Below are 14,480 nucleotides of genomic sequence, written 5' to 3' on the forward strand. Positions count from 1 at the left end.
GCAGGTGTTGAATTCTTCCACCTTCATGAACCCTAGTAATGAAGAGGAAGAGTCAGTTTTCACACCAGGTCAAATGAGCTCTGCTCCTGCCCTACCCTGAGTGTCTGAGTGGGATTGGAGGCTCTGGCCTGACCATTACATTGAACTAGTGTTATCAAGGATCAAGTGGAATTTGGTCTCTGCTTCATCTCAACTGCCTAGCATTTCATTTAGCTGCTTTGATCACTCTAATTTTTGAAGGAGGTAATGAATTTTGATGTATTCTAGTATGAAAATTATAAGAATATAAATAAATTTTATTTTGGGTAAGTTCACAGGTCTGAAATAATATTATAATTGACACATTGCAGTTATTACTGTATTTTGTGGAAATCTGCTTTGTAAGGATTGCAAAGAGAAATGAATATAGTGATGTTTATAGGACAACATTAGTAGTTACTGCTAACAAATCAGCATTTCATCTATTCACAAAGGTGAGGCTGTGTGTTAAGTTTTTAGAAAAGGATGCATTTATAAAAGAAATGTTTACAGTCATGTTGGACAGATATATATAAACAACAGTTAATGATCAGCATAATAAGATGAGCAACAAGATAATTGTAGTAAGGCACCAAACATGAAATCATTGTATTTTTCTTTTGGAAAATTAAAGACAGTTGCTCTTGAATGTATGAATATTTATAATTATTTGGATGGTGTTTTTCTCTTCTGGCTATGCAGAGCTAGCTCTTCTATAAATATAAATAGAGTGAGGCTGGGAACTGTGTGTACTGTGACAGGGGCCAGAAATGCTGAATCCTGAACACTCCTAGCACCACTGTGGGGCTCCGCACCTGGGCTCTGAACTACCAGTCTCCTGTCCAAACTTTTTTCCTCTTTCTGCCTTTCTTGCCCTCTAAGGAAACTGACAATATCATAGATCATGTTACACAATGTGTAAAAGGCACTTAATAATCAGAGGTCCACAATCTCTATCTTTACTTTTTTCCTGTTGCTTTATATTGGGAAACCATAAGAGACTATTAAAATGTGAACTTTGATCTGTATCTGATGAAATGGTTCCTAAGATACACTTACAGAATGAGTATGTTAAAGCTTAGATTTAATAGCTGATAATAGCTAACTTTCATTGTATCATTTGGTAACTGAAATCACAGAAAGAAAGAAAAAGAACAATTTCTTGGTGTAGAAGATGGATCCCTGTGCCCTCTCCCATCCTCCCACACTGCTAGGCTCCATCTGCTTTCTTAAATTGTGTCTAGAAATTCTCTCCTGTACTTATATAAGCCTTTCTTATATCTAAGCCCTGTTCCACCATGAAGCACTACTGTCCTGTAAAGCACTGGAATTCACATTTCTTTGAAAGTTAAAATTTCCTCTATTGCAGAATTAGCAAAACTATGTGTTATGTTAGAAAAAGTATGGGATAAAAGTAGAGTCAAAGGGTAAGACTTATGATTTCAACTCAGATCTTGTCTATCTGAGTGATATAGTATCAATAAAAGAAAAGGTATCTTTTCTTTACACTCATTGTGAGAGTGATCTGAAATAGAAATACAGATATAGGCATCCTAATACAAACTTATGGCTGACGCTATGGGTGTTTAAGATTGTCCATAAAACACTGCAATTTATGATGTAATAACAGAGGAAATGGATGCAACCCTTCAATTGAGGGATTGGCAGAGAAAGAGTGAAGAGGATCATCATGGAAGTAGCAGGAAAAATAATACTAGTTATGTAAAGAAATATGTGGGGGAGAATTTTAAGAAGACAGAAGAATGGCAAATAATTCTTGTTGCTTTGGAAAGATACAATGGGATGAGAAATGAAAATAGCTGAATAGATCATTAAGAGCTCACTGGTGACCTTGGCAGAACGGATTTCAACTGCAGAGTGGCAAGAGTGCTTAAACATCAGGAAAGAGGGATAACACAGAGGGAAGACTTCACCTTAGGATGAGTAACTTCTGGGGCACAGACAGTTCCCTATTTGTGTATATAGTGATTTTTCCCATTTAATAACTTTTCCCAAAGCTATTTTAACAACCACAGAAAAGGAAGGGTTGAGAGCAACTTGCAGAAAATTGAAGTCAGCTATATTCTTAAATTATGAAATTGTACTAGAAAAATTGGGAACTTCAGTATAAATATTTTTAAAATGTACATGAATCTTTACTTTCCAGTTGCTAGAGTTTTTCAGTATCTCTGAAACAGGCACACAATAAATACTCAAATGCATGTTACATGTGTATAAGGATGTAGAAAAAAGCCAAAACCAGTTTCTCCTACAGTCATCCCTTACTGTCCACAGGAAATACTAGTAGTCTAAGACCCCCAGTGGATATTTGAAAACAATAATAGTAGCACACCCTGTATGTAAGCCCTATGATATTGTGACAGTTGGTCTGAATCTGATAACTTATAACCTAGATGGCTCCTCCATGATGTATGAGTGGGTAGACTTCACAGTATGCTAGACAATGGAGTGATTCACATCCAGGATAGAATAGCTAGAGATTTCATTACTCTGCTCAAAATAGCACACAATTTAAAACCTAGGAATTATTTTTAAAATTTTTTATTTTTTAAAAATATTTCCAGACCATGGTTGGCCATAAGTAACTAAAAGCCCACAAAGTAAAACTCAGATGTGGAGCACCTTTGAACTCTCTCAACACAGACCACTTTTGTGATTTAGTGTGCAGACCCCCTTCCCCCACCTGGAGGTAGCCTCAGCTTCTACAAGTTGAGGGCCCTTCCCTACAAAATATCCCCTCACTTGAGATGTCAGTCTCAAGTAGTAGGTTGTCACCCTCACTATTGTGCCAGCTGAAATGAGATGTTCCCACTACCTACTAGGTTCCTACTTACTACTAGGATTCCTACTTCCTACTAAGATTTCATTAATTTGCTAGAGTGACTCACAAAATTCAGGAAATCCTTTTATGTAAGCTTACTGGTTTACGATAAAGGATATTACAAAGGATACAGATAAAGAGATGTGGAAAAGGATGTGGCACCCTCGAGGAACTAAACTATGTTCCATTATCAGGAAGCTCTCCGAACGCAGCCCATCTGACTTTTATAGAAGTTGCATTACATGGGCACAATTGACTAACTCACTCGCAATACGGATTCAACTAAAACTTTAGCAACCCTGTCCTATGGAAAAGTTGAGGGATGAGGCTGCAAGTCCAGTCGTCTAATCCTTTTAGGATCTTTCCTATGACCAACACCCATTGTAAGCCACTCAGGGCTACAAGCCACCAGTTATATTATTAGCATGTAAAAGTTACTTTTTGCCAAGGAGAATCCAGGGATTTAGGAGCTGAATGTTAAGAAAGGGAGTGAAAATTGATATTGTATACATGTCATACTGTAACTAAACCACAACATATAAATTATTACTTAGGAAAGAAGACCTGCACTCCATAAACAAGGCCCTCCATAAATATGTGTTGACTGTATATTGTTAAAGGCACTAAAAAACCTTCTTCTCTGGATAAGAAAAGAAAGTGAAAATCAAAACTGATAATATCAAATTGCATTTTAATCTTAAGTATTTCAGTCCTACTACTTATATAATTTGGACATCATGGCTAGAAGTTTGTTTTTCTGTCATTATAAACTAGATTGTATAGTGGCTTCAGCCTATACTCTCTGACTTTTGGACATGGTGTAATTATTAAACTACGCTGTTTTGTATGTAGAAGCAGGGAAACTTTCCTCTTCACTAGGAGTATTTCAACTGTAAATGGTGCTAAAGAGAGGATATTTCACTGGTGTAACATAGCAAAGTCAAAATACCCTTTAGAGTTAGCTATTACCAAAAGAAAAACATAGCTTTTGATTTCTGTAAAAACAATTTTAATTCCCCATTACAGTGTTAAATTCATCTTAAGTTTACTATGCTATGTTGAGTTATTTGATTGTTGTAAAAATGTGCCAATGAAATGATTGTTTAATTTTAAATCTACCCCAATATGAACCTGATTAGTTCAAATTGACCTTGAATGGATTAGGCTGACCAGATGGCTGAAAGTATATGATGAAAGAAAGCTTCTAGAGGGAAGTGACTTGGACTTGAATCTGAGCTCCATCATGTATTACCTCTGTGATAATAAACGAAGCCTCATATTCCATATAAAATAGGAATAGTAGCAGTGTTCTTCTGCTGTCATTCACATTGGATGACACATCACCCTGCTCTTTCTAACGATGTTGGTCATTCATAACTCCACTTATGTGGATTCTAATTATAGGTGATATAAGAAAACCGAATGAAATTGTCACAAATGAAGATTAGTTTATGTGAAGAAGTTCAATTTATAAGAACGGATGTCACAGAAACACAATTTTGTCAAAATAAAAAAAGTTTTATTCTGATATATTGGAAAAATAAATAAACACATAGTAATTATCCCTGGGTATAATTGCTTCTAATTTTGACATTTTTCTGTTTTTCTTGTTTTCTATAAGAAATATGTATTCCTTTTGTAAGTTTATATATGGCACTTGTTATAAAATTATATAGATAATTTCAAGTATGAAATATTTGGACCTTAAAAGCAAAGTTATCAAGAATGCAAGATAAGTCTTTTTGTATCTAGGATGCAGTTTTCATCTAAGAAATTGAAGCACTTTCTGGGTTTAATCAGGGAACATAGTAATTAAATGGGCATTTTCAGCAGACTTCACAGCCTGGAATGCGATTCTTTTGCACACTTTGAGATGGTTCATCCTGATGTCAGTGGGTGTCTGTTCAAAGAATGAAAACCAGCATTTTAGCATGTTAATTGCTGGTAAAGAGTAAAATAGAAAACAAAAAAACAAAACCCAGTAAATCATGTGTAAATTATTTCTGGAGATTTTTGTTTTGTTTTGCTTTGCTTTATTAACAGCAGATAATCATGAAATGATTTTAGACTCCAGGATCTGTATAGTATTCTTTCACTAGAGCTCATTTTCAACATAAGCATTAATTCAGTCTGACTATGTGATTTTCTTTCAGGTTTGGGATTTCATTTTGGTTATGAGTGTGCAGATTTATTGGAAATGGTCATCAAAGTCTGTCTAGATATTTACATAATAAATTAAAGACAGGATAAAGAATTTTTGGTAAAAATGTGGATGTGAAGTACTATGTGATTCTCTGGAAAAGCAGCAGATTGTGTATTGGTCAGTATGTGAAACAAGTGTATGCACTCCTTTCTTGTACTGCATTGTTCAAGGATAATGTTCTCCCTACAACGTGGTTCAAATTTTGGTAACCATGGTCTATTAACTATGCATAATCTTAGAAAGTTCAAACCTTATCATATTTTCAACCCAGAAATCACTAGAGATGTCCATCCAGATCCATGATTGATCACAGATTGTTCAGTTTAGTTGCAGATAGCAAATGTGCAGTTAGGTTGCCTCCTTGTCTTCTAGTGGTAAACATATCTGAATTTTTGTAAAAGTAGGTTATTGAAGGAGGAAAGTGACTGACTGGAATAATCACAAGGGTCAAACATCACTACTCTGAACTTACTATGTTGATAAACTGTGATGTTTGGTAGGTTAGGTGTATTAAATGTATTTTCTGCTAATAACATTTTCAATTAACAATGATTCTGTAGAGATGTGTGCCCAATGGGATGTGTGTGTGTGTGTGTGTGTGTGTGTGTGTGTGTGTGTATACTCACCTACATCTTTTTTCCTGAACATGATTTTTTTTTAATTTCTTTGGGACAAATGTACAAGATTGTACTTGCTATATAGCATGGTAAATACATACTCAGTCTTACCAAAGACTTTCAAGCTATTTTCTAAGGTGATCTCAGCTAACAATCTATGAGTGATTCATTTTCTCAGCATCTTCATCAGCATTTTATGCCAACACTATTGTTTGTTTTAACCATTCTGGTGTTTGTTTAGTGAGCTTAGTGTACTTTTAGTTTGCATTTCTCTAAAGGGTAATAATAGCACTTATCTTTCTTTTTCATCTGTTTGTGAAATGTCTTAAATGAAATGTCTCTGTCTTGTCCCTTTTTCTAATTAGCTAACTTGATTTTTATGTGTTGAGTTTTAGTTTCCTTAATATTAATATATTTTCTTAATATGTCTAATGTTTCAGTGTAGTAAATAATTTTTAGTTTCACTCCCACTTAAATTTATAATAAAGATAGTTTTTTAGTGTTTTGGTGAAAAATTTTAAAAGATATTAACAGTCATTAATTTTATCTTTAATTATTAATATTTATTTGCAGTTTCAGTCTTCCTGACTGTATTTACATTCCTATAGCATTTGGCAATGTGAGGATGGTCTGTGGTCATTAAACCATGTATATGTGCTGTATGTGCTTTTTAGCGGAAGCACATAGCCTTTGAGAATTTGCATTCTCGTTTGGGATCTGTGGAGAACAGTAGTTAACCAGGCAAAGGTAAGGGCAGGGCCGTCTTCCATGCAAAGGGAATTGCATACACAAACAGAGGTGTGAGAGTACATAGCATTTCAGAGGAAATGCAATAAAGCAATAGAGAAGCTGTGGAGATAGGAGGAGGCAGGGTCAGGAAAATATCATACTTTTGTTGAAACTCCTGGTCTTCATTTAGGGTCATGAGAGATATGCAGTCAAATTTGCAACTCACAGTGATTCCTGTGGTTGCAGAATGGAGAATAAATTGTAGGATAATGCAACTAATGCACTGAGTATTTATAGTAGTGTCCTGTTTTAGCATTAATGTTTGTTTTAGTGTTTATGCATAATGGACAATTTTATTAATAGAATGCTTCAAATGAAGTCCTAATAGTAAAATGTTAAATTGAATTTGAGCTATTTTTCATGAACTTGGGCTAAATGGTCCAGATCCCAGAGACCTGATTCCCTTTCAATATCTTACCAAACCTTGACATCCTTTCTCCAAATCCTGAATACAGTGTGTCTGTTCTCAATCACATTGTAGGAAGTCCTCTTACCATGTCACCGATGACATTTTAGGTTCATTTGTTATGTGTAAAATATCATTGCGTGATTTTATTTTTACATAGATTTTCTGTGAACAAATGTTTGAAAATCTATGCCCTAGAGTGTTGGGACTTCAGGTTACAAACATCTAATTTAAAGAAAGGACTTTTTAAACTCTGGGGTGCAATTTTAGTAAGAACTAGGTGAGAAAATGAATTACCAGGAACTTTCATGTAATCAATTTCAGATGTGCAAATTATGTGAGAAGTTGATCATCTATCCTTCGAGATATATTTTCTTTAGTTTTGAAGTTCCTGTATCCTTTACAGCTACCTATCATACATGTTCCTTATAATCTTGAAGGCATCATAGGGTGGTTTTCATTCTATCCTATCTGTCTGAACTCGCCATTTAAATTCTCAGTTAATTTTCTGCCGCATGAAACACACTAGTCTCATTGCCTATATAAAATAGGAATTCGTTTGTTTTGGATTTGCAGATGTCTTTCTTTTATATCTGTATCAAGTGGTCATTTATTCTGACATAATGATGTTGCCTTCTCTTTACGTGAAATGCTGAGATTATGTCACCAGCCTCCTTGCTCTTGCAGGCCCTTGGACTTCAAGGAGTAGAATAGGGTCGAAGTTATAAAATTGGCTGATGTTTTCCATGTTGTCTTAGTGTTTTCTGAGATTCCTTTTTCTTTTCAGGGATGTGCATCTCTGGTGTGCTTGAGCACCTAGAGATGCATCACACATACTTGTTTATAGAGGTACGTAGAATTGAAAAGTAGAATTGAGGTCATCTTTCCTGTACATCTCCCCACCCTCAACTTTTAGGTTAGAAAATAAATGAGTACAACATTAAACTGGAAAAAAAAATACTAGCATTCTGGCTCCAAAGGAGGTAAGGTGGCTTGCAAATTCAAAGATATGGTAGCCAATAAATAGGTAATAAAAGCTAGCTTCACAATTTCTTGTTTTAAAAAGTGTGAATGTGAAAGAATAATCCAACACTAGAGATTTTTTTGGGGGTGAGGGTGGCACACAGAAATTGTTTTTATTGTTTTCAATGTTTTTATTGTTTTCAATTATTTTAGGGAAACTAGGAATCTGTTTTTATGTTAAAATTTTCTTTTTAAATTATTGGCTTGAACATTTATAATTCCCTGTTCAAATCAAAGGCAAAATTTCTGTGGAAAGATTTTAATGTTCCTTAACTAGTTGAAAGCCTTAATCTAGTGTATGTTTTACTGAATCATGTTGCTGTTAGTTTAATTCAGGAGTATCTTTGTTCATAGATATGAATTATTATTATCTACTTGTCCTTTTTGTGTGTTTTTGTTTGTTTGTTTGTTTGTACCTAGGATTGAACCCAGGGATGCTCTACCACTGAGCTACATCACCAGCCCTTTTTATTTTTTTATTTCGAGAGAGGGTCTCCCTAAGTTGCTCAGGGCCTCACTAAGTTGCTGAGGTTGGTCTTGAACTTGCGATCCTCCTCCCTCTATCCCCCAAGTTGCTGGAATTATAGGCAGCCACTTCCATGCCCAACTTGATCCTTGAATTTTAACAGTTACCTTTCTCTAAGTCTTTTCCCTTCTCACTCTAGCACATATAATAACTGTTGATATGCTTCTTCCAAAAGACTGAAACCTTTGAAGTCTAAGAACATTTTTAGATATGACCCTGATTGGTAATTTAGTATCTTCTCTCTTGCTGTGAGCTAGCCATAGGTACCCTGTAACAATTTAGTGCCTTTGATTCTCTAACTACTCCCTCAGGCCTGTTGTTCTTGGTTCCTATCTTGTTACCTGGAGGAGTTTTTATTTCTTTCTTTCTTTTCTCTCCATCAACTAGATGTGGGAATAGATCCATCTACATGGAATTGGTACACAGTTTTCTTCATACATGACTATTCTGTTCTATATTTTGAAACTGGTGTACGAATTGCCCATCTGTCCTGATTTTCCTGTAATAGCCTTAGTTTATACCTGTTTTCCTGGGAATAGTTATTAATAGCACCCTATTTTTCTGTGCAAACTCTGTTCAAAACTCTGTTATGTTTTGGAGGAAGATTTATGCCATCACTATACCCATGGCCTTTTCTCTTGTGATCATTACTGAGTTTGTACTATTGGCAACCTTGTCCAAATCCCAATGCTTGAATAGATTTCAATTGCATAAAATTTTCTATTACACAGGTGAAATAAAACATAGCATAACACCTGTGCCTTTGCAGCAGTGCTTCTTTTCATCAAAATTCTTCATGTATTTTGTAAACAGAGCCAATGATGCACACACACAGATATATGTATATAATTTTGAACAGTGTGAATATTGTGTGATCCTTCTCTACCTTGTAACACAATCAGCTTCTGAAGATATGCTGGTTTGCTGTTAACTAAGGCAGTAAAAATGTCAACTCTCTCCATGTAAATTGCTATAGTAGGCCTGTTACCTCCCATTCTAGTTGTTCATTTATTTTATATTTGATACAATTAAAAAGAAGATAATAGGACAAAATCATGAAAGCATAACGTTACTCTCTCATTCAATTGCAGTTGTTCATTCTGTTATATACTACTACTGGACAGATTTAGGCTGAAACAACAACAACTACAGCAAAACCTAAGTAATATTTATGGCAAATTTATTTGAATGTTTTGTTTTGATTAAATGAATGAGCAGAATAGGCTGTAAACTTTTCTTCCCTTTTCTAGATTTCACCACAATTGAGTTTTTTGCAATGCATATGAGAATTTTTTTATTCCAAATACATACATGTGTGTGTGTTTGTGTGTGTGTGTGTGATTTCTCCTTTATCTTCATGTCTTCTTTTCCTATAATTGTCTTCTGGCATAGTATAAAGGAGGGTGGGTAGAGTATGGAAGTCTCTGTTTACAAAAACCCACAGCAATTAGAGAATTCTCAGATATGTAGGCTTTGGTTGTACTTTTTATTTAATAAGGATGCTATCATTCCTATGCTGTGGCCCACATATTTTTATCATCAGTAGTCAAACTAGTGATTATTTCTTTTTATCAGTGTTCAACAGAAAGTTGACTTGCTTTACCTCCAATTTAGAAGTTAAGCAAATTGTTATAGAGCTTCTAAGTTTTCATGCATGACTATCAAAAACATACCTAAAAATAATTAATAATTATCTGAAAAGCATTCTCTTAAGTTTGTTAGGATTATATATCTAATAAAGTTCTCATATCTTAGCATATAATAGAAATAGGAGAAAATAAAAATTGATTGTATATTTGTAAGCACAAAAAATTGAAATATTTCAGTTCACAAATGTGTACTTAGTTTGTGCTTCTTAGAAAAAAGTATATTCTAGATTGTTATGACTGTAATATTTAATGTGAATAAAATGCAAAAACAGGTCTTAATTTCAATAGTTTTAAAAATTTGAGGAATGGTTATGTTGTTATTATAGCTATGATAAATTGTCTTAATATATCTAATAGTTATTTTATTTGCCAAAGGAAGATATTTCTTCTTTAGCCTATAGATGATAGGTATTAAATTGAAAACTGGATTTAAAAGTCTCCATCATTATTTGATGCCGCAGTCTGGCTGGGCACAAAATAACCGAGCCACCACAAAAGCCTTGTAGATTCAAACAGCAACTCTTTATTTCCGAACTATCACTGGCACTCTACACGCACATTCTGGGAAAATCCACCCTCCACTGGTCTGCATACCAAATACCCTCTGAATCCCATAAGAACTCAATGGGAACTCAAGGAGCGGTGCCTGAGGCAGCAGGATACGCCCTATTCCCAGCAGGATCCACCCTAAACCTGGAACCCCCTATTCCCAGCTGGATCCACCCCAATCCCAGATCCCTGAGCAAGGTCACCTTTCAAATCAAAACTCTCAAACATTCATGCAATGTCACTGCAAATGACCTGGGTCCAAGGCAAGCCCATTTCCACAATGGAGAGTCCTCCCTCGAAGCAACATTGGGTAGGCTGACAAGGAAATTGTCAAGCATCATTCCTACTTGGCTATGGCTCTTAGCAATTTGACTACAGTAATTTATTTCTGCCAGATTTTTATATTTAGGATCTTGACTTAATCAGATTCGTTAATATTATATTCTCTTTTATATGCTGAGTAGAAAATTTATTTTCAAATTATATTAATAATTACATATTTGGTTATAATTCAGGTTCATTTCATGGTTTCATAATACCAATAATGTTATGGGGGCTTCTCAATAATTCTTCACAGATTTTTATCAAAGTATATGTGTTTTGTGAAAGCTACAGTAGATGATTTATACTTGAGAGCTATGTGTTAAGATTTTTTTTTGTCAAATTCTTCAGGACATTAATATGATTTAATTCCAATAAATACTATATGTCTGACACAGATTTTAAAACCTTAAAAGAAATATTTTGAGCTAAAATGAAATCACCCTATTACTATTGCAAATTTATGGAATATTATGTTTTAATGTTGGTTTGGGACTTTTACATTTTAGTTGTAAAGTAATGTAGAAAGTGAAATGGTATAAATTAATAAAAATTCTTAGTAAAACTCAGATTTCTTAATAAGTTTATTTCCAAATAATATAGTTCAAAAAGTCAATTTTTAATGGTGAAATGATAATTTCCTTTTTTTTAAAAAAAAACAAACTATATATTATATGAGGAAAGTAACAAGATTGCTTTGTATGCCCCTACTGTCCCTCTCCCCCTCATAGATCAATTTACAGATTAAATGGAAACTGAAAGTCCCCTGGTATAGGGTGGACTTTTCTGCTCCTTAAAAATGGATAAGCACACAGATCTGAACATATTATATTGATCATTTTTATACTATAAATTTATGTCTAGTTTCATTAAGTTAGAGATCAACCAGAAATGGTAAATTTCAACTATGCAATGAATTTTGTCAATTCTTTCAGCTGCCCACACAGCAACATGTGTCTGTACCACCTTGAGGAGAGAGGAGGTTTATGGACTGTCTCACAGGGTGTGATTGTCTAAAGGAGGCAAACCCAGAGGCCTCTGAGGAGCAGACAGCCACATGGTTTACAGGGCCCTCTTTTCACTTCTTTCCCATTCCTCCCACTTGTTCCATCAAGCTTGTTAAGCAATGGCTGCAATTCCTTATGCAATTACAGATAAAAGATTAAAATAGTTATTAAAATATTAGTACTGTTTCTAGTGAGGTAGCCTTGTTAGGAACCTCGTTTACTGTATTTGTGTTTGAAGGTCAGTTTTATCATTTAAAATTAGTTTGATGCACATAATCAAACTAATTTTAAATGAGATCAAGCATGGGATTTTTATTAGTTGTGCATTTACTGTGTGTCAGATCTCAAGCTAAGTGCTGTGCTGGTGTTTTCTAATATATTCCTCATGGCAATCCTTTGAGGCTGGTTATCTCATCCCTGTTTGACAGATGAAGTACCTGTGCTTCATAAAGGGAAATAATTTGTTGAAGCTCATAGACTTGGTAAGGGTGGTACCAGCAATTAGGCTTTGTTGTCCTTACTTCAATTGCATCATAGGGAACAATGATAAACTTTGTGTTTTGTCTTTCTCTAAGGTCTGCCTATTTACAGAGAAGCCTGAACTGTAATAATGTTTCAGGCAATTGAAAAGAAAAAGCAATTTCATTTCATATAATTTATAAAATGCTTCAAATTGGATCTTCCCTTCCAGTATCTGTTAGTCATAATCAGGAAATTTGTTAAAGTTTTGTTGTACTATAGGAACTATAAAAAGTTGGCTAAAAATTTAAACTTTAAAATGACATGATTATGCTCAAACAAAAATAAAAGCCTGCTTCTCAATTTTCATGTTTCTTTTTTCTTGTTTCCTTAAATGTTTAAGATATTTGCCATACATCACTTAAATTCAATCTTTTTATGATTTTTTAAACTATAAAATGTATACATGGCAAAATCAAATGATCTTCCTGATGCCTAAAGACCCCAGAATCCTGTGAGATTGTGGCCACATTCAGAGCATAACGGAGAAGATGCCAGTTCTATTTGTTATTCATTGGAAAATTTTTCAAACAGTAGATAATATGCCAAGGTAATAGATTCTTTTTTTTTTTGCAAGTTAAAATTAAACCTTTACCGTGTGAAATCCATATACTTTTAAAATATAATTTGAAATACAGATATAGTATTTAAAAATACCTACAGCTTTCTTTTGTAGTTAGAGAAAATTATTTCCATTTTGATGATTAGATATATTTAATTCTAATAGAAATAAGGCTTATACATTTAAGTTGATTATCTCAGAACCTCTTGTATATCAGGCAAGAATGTTTCAAACAGCTTCATGGTATAAGACACATCAGGGAGGAGGGATAGAAATGTATGCAGTACATCTCCATGCATGGTGATTAGCACACTGTATTATCTCTGGAGTCTGAATTATGTACTACAGAGGAATCCTGAACAGTGTTGGAAGAGAAGTAAATTGGAAAACATTCCTGCTTCTCCTGAAGCTGAGCTTCACATCATAACTTAATTATTTGTGTCTCAGATGTTGGGATTTTCTCAAATGTCAGTGATTCAATTAGCTGATACTTATTGATTCCTGACCCCTTCTTCAGTACAATGTTAGACACTGTAGTTTGAAGTAGTATAGGGTTTTGCCATCAGCAAAATGACTTGCCTTGTGGAGGAGACAGCAAACACACCCGGAATAATTAAACAATAGATAGCAGGATGAGAACAGCTATTATTTATTCAATGCTTACTCAGTGTCAGTCCCAAAGTTGAATGTTTCATGTATGTAATGGAAACAAAATTACATATTTCTTGCTCATACTTAAAGGTTGAATTCTCTTTGGTGTCATTCCAACAGGAAGCATATTTAGGAAGCATAGATTCAAATGTATGTGTTTTTATGTATCTGTGTATCCATCTCTGTATAGGATTACAAATAGGGAAGCTTTCTAGAAATCCCATTTTATCTGACTCTCAAACTTTTACTTCCTACAGTAGTTGCTCCAATTTTGTGTATTGGCAAAGAAAAGAAAAGAAAAAATTAAAATTACTTGACTTAGATTTCGAGAACTACTTTCAATTTTTTTTTTTGTTTCCCTGGGTAACTTTTACCCTTTATTACATAAAACAACACAGTTTTGCCTTTCCAGATTGATTTAAAAACATTTCCCTTCTTTTTTTTTCTCCTGTCCCCAGAGGCATAACAAAAGTTTAATAGTACACATAAAGATCTCCTTGGTAATAATATGGATGGATGAAGGACTGGTAGTCACAGCTTCATTTTATTGAATCTGACTGCATACATTTTACACTATTTTGGGAAATGAAGATTTCTAATAGTTAATTGAATTCAGCATAAGGATCCTGACATGATTTGAGCTGGCCTTTGAAAGATGCCATTTCATTGTTTCTGGGGATGGGAGAGTTTCTGAGAGGGAGCAATATTAGTGGATGCAGACAATGGCATAAGAATCACATTTACCTTGGCACTGTTGGTCAGGAGCTCTTGGTTCACTTTAGAATGGAGTAGTTGAGC

At 34.3% G+C, this 14,480-nt stretch overlaps 1 protein-coding gene across 15 annotated transcripts in view; it reads left to right on the plus strand.

Annotated features, from left to right (window-relative positions):
- Ptprk (protein tyrosine phosphatase receptor type K) overlaps positions 1-14,480 on the plus strand; it is a 522,697-nt gene that overhangs the window by 153,275 nt on the left and 354,942 nt on the right. The window lies entirely within an intron of this gene.

This window comes from Ictidomys tridecemlineatus, chromosome 8 (assembly GCF_052094955.1).
Source record: "Ictidomys tridecemlineatus isolate mIctTri1 chromosome 8, mIctTri1.hap1, whole genome shotgun sequence".
NCBI classification, from domain to species: domain Eukaryota; kingdom Metazoa; phylum Chordata; class Mammalia; order Rodentia; family Sciuridae; genus Ictidomys; species Ictidomys tridecemlineatus.